The 2,855-nt window shown below is 43.1% G+C and overlaps 1 pseudogene; it reads right to left on the reverse strand.

Annotated features, from left to right (window-relative positions):
* Nucleotides 1-1,486: 1,486 nt before the first annotated feature.
* LOC121437507 lies at nucleotides 1,487-2,484 on the reverse strand (annotated as a pseudogene).
* Between the last annotated feature and the right edge of the window lie 371 nt (nucleotides 2,485-2,855).

The following is a 2,855-nucleotide window of genomic DNA, read 5'->3' on the forward strand; positions in this document are numbered from 1 at the left end:
ACATCTAGAAAACTACTCCTGAACCCAAGGCTCAGAGCATGTTTTACAAGAGGGGGCAGAAAGATTGTAAGAGCCAGAGGATTGGGGAGTTTTCTGTGAGACTGGGTCTCCTAGGAATGTTAGAATCTACACCCATAAAGTCTCACCAACATGATTGCTTAAACATGAGCTGAACAAGGACAACAGGAATAGACAAATCAAGATGGACTGGGGAAAGCTCAGGAGGCCTTAGCTCTATACAAAGAACTACAGCAAACTAAGGATGCTCAGAGTGGGAGAAATAGTCTTCCTCTGGGAAGAGCAAACCAACTGGTTATCCAAGACCCAAAGCATTTGAAACATACATACAAGTCCCATTAAACAGACTAAGCAGGGTATATTTAGGAATATGCCTGCATGTGCAAACGTACATATGTGCTTACGGGTATGTCATAACAATGAATGAAGAAAGAGGCCGTGAATTTGAGAGAAAACAAGACGGGCCCATGCGAGTGGGTTTAGAGGGAGAAAAAGAAATGATGGTATTATATTATAATCTCGAAAAATATCATGCAAGTAAGTGTCTGATTGCCAGAAATATTGATGGCCAACACCCACCAGCACAAAGACTCAACTAGGCCATTATTTCCACGAAGGCCACAAGCAGCACATTTTCACTCTTTGTAGATACCTTACAGGGGTGGGTGACGACCTAAATCAAGCCAGCACACTAGAAGTTTGTGTAGATGGCATCTAACACCTTCCACAGCAGAACTAGCTCAGTGACAGAAGACAGGCAAGGAGCTTGGAGAATTCCTCCTGACTGAACTCCAGAAGAACAACTATGTAAACAAAGCGCCCCCTGCTGGCCAGCCTAAGAAAATGCAGGAGCCATGGCTGAGGCAGGCTCTGTTTAAGCAAATGTCAGAACAGGGACTCTAATCATCTTGTAGTCTATGGGAACTGTGTCCAAGTCCAAGGAAAAAGCACGGGGCAATCAGCAGGGGAGACTGTGTTCCCGAGATGTTTACATGGGCCTAATTAAGGTTAGACCCCAAAGGAAGCAGATGCCTTTTTGTCCTGCTGAGTTTGACCAGGCAACTACAAAACTCACAGGCATGTTTTATGCTCATACGTGTAAACAAGATTTTATTATTCACACTGCTTACCACAGATGGGAGAACATTCAGGTGCCAAGGACATGGCTAACAAGATCATACAATGAGGCTTATGACTTGGGTTCATCCATGATTTGGTAAATCCGTTTGGGTTTTTGTCCTTGTTTTGTTTTAGTAATATTATATAGGCACCCATATAAAAGAGATTTCAGAAGTTTCCATTCGGATTCTCAAAATGAAAGAGAACACAGAGGCTTCAAAGTTAACATGATTCACAGCAAAGACTGTAAGCTATCAAATACAGTTTAGCAGGACTCAAAGACATAGTACGATAAACATGGATTTGGCTCAATGGCTTGCCCAGGGAAAGGTTTTCTCCCCCCTTATGTTTAAAGATCATTCCCGGTAAAGTGGTCAGCAGTACGCGATGACCTTACCACAAAAGCTACGTGTCTTCCAAGCAACTCCAGGGCTCTGCTGTTCTTTGTTCGCAGGCTCTTCTCAGCTCTCAGCTCTCAGCTCACTCTTGATGGCACCCAGCTCTACGTGGATCTTTTCCATTTCCAGCTCATAAAACAACTTCATCTCTTCTCTGAGGAGCGCTGTGCTGAGTTCAGTTTGACGCTTCAGTTTCTTGACAGAGTCTTTCAAGTTTCTGTTCTCTAGATTCAGCCTGTACATGACTTCTTTGGCTTGCTGGAGCTCTTAGGTTAAGTTTTTTACGTTTGTCGCTTTTTCAGTCAGGTCGTTTTTTAAAGCTTGCAGTTCCCAGTCATTCTTTGAAGCAGCTGTCCCTGTTTCTTGAAAATTGACATATCTCCTCGAGGCTTCCTTTCGAGAATTCAAAAGTTCTTTTTCGGCATTTTCAAAATCCTCTTCGATCTCCCGGCATTTGAGGTTAAGTTTTCCCAGCTCTTCGTTCAGGAGGTGCAGGCGGAGTTTGGGAGGCATTGCTTCGGTCCATTTCTTCTTGCTGACTTGTGCTGCTGCCGACAATTCCTTCTCAGTCCACGCAGAGGCGCTCTCCCTGCTGTGAGAATTTTCTTTGGTAGCACCGTCTAGATCGAGAAAGTCCCAGAAGACAGAATTTGCGTTTGCTGCATTCTTTGACGCGTTCATCCTTGTCTCTCTTAAATTGGGGTCTTGGTCTCTTTCTGCTATCTGGGAATAATAGTCCTTCCTCATATATTTATTTCCTTCTTGAGCATTTCTACTGGAAAAGTTAGAAACTCTCCCCATCCTCCAGGATTTGTTTGAAGATGTTTCTTCGGAGAAAGACGGAAGAGGAGCAGCATCTTCTAGGACATCATGCTCATTTAAAAAAGGAGTCAACTTATTGTCTTTCCAGTGCTTTCGTCTAGCATCCATTTCGTTGGGCACCACTTTGATTTCCTGAAAAACAAAATTGAAAACCAATCCAAATTATCTCCATGGTTAGCCCAGTCATAGAAAGAACTAAGAAGGCTGGTTGTACCTAAAGGCGCCTGGACATTTGACAGTCAGCTCCCCTCAAACTAACAGAGTGACTTGGATCTCGTTTGTAAATGAAAAGGGCTAACAGAGCTAACGTCTGTGAACATCTGCACCTCGAAAATTCTTCCATCCCATGAAACAGAATCAGTAAATGAAATATTTTGTTATTCTTTGTAGACGATTCTGTGGTAAGGCAGCTGTGTGCATGAAACAGACTGCTTTACAATAATAAAGAGGTTATTTGGGGATTACTAGGCAAATATTGGTAAGACCCTTTCCTTCGAT

This window comes from Microtus oregoni, unplaced genomic scaffold (assembly GCF_018167655.1).
Source record: "Microtus oregoni isolate MIOR12 unplaced genomic scaffold, Mior012 000052F_ref0000163, whole genome shotgun sequence".
NCBI classification, from domain to species: domain Eukaryota; kingdom Metazoa; phylum Chordata; class Mammalia; order Rodentia; family Cricetidae; genus Microtus; species Microtus oregoni.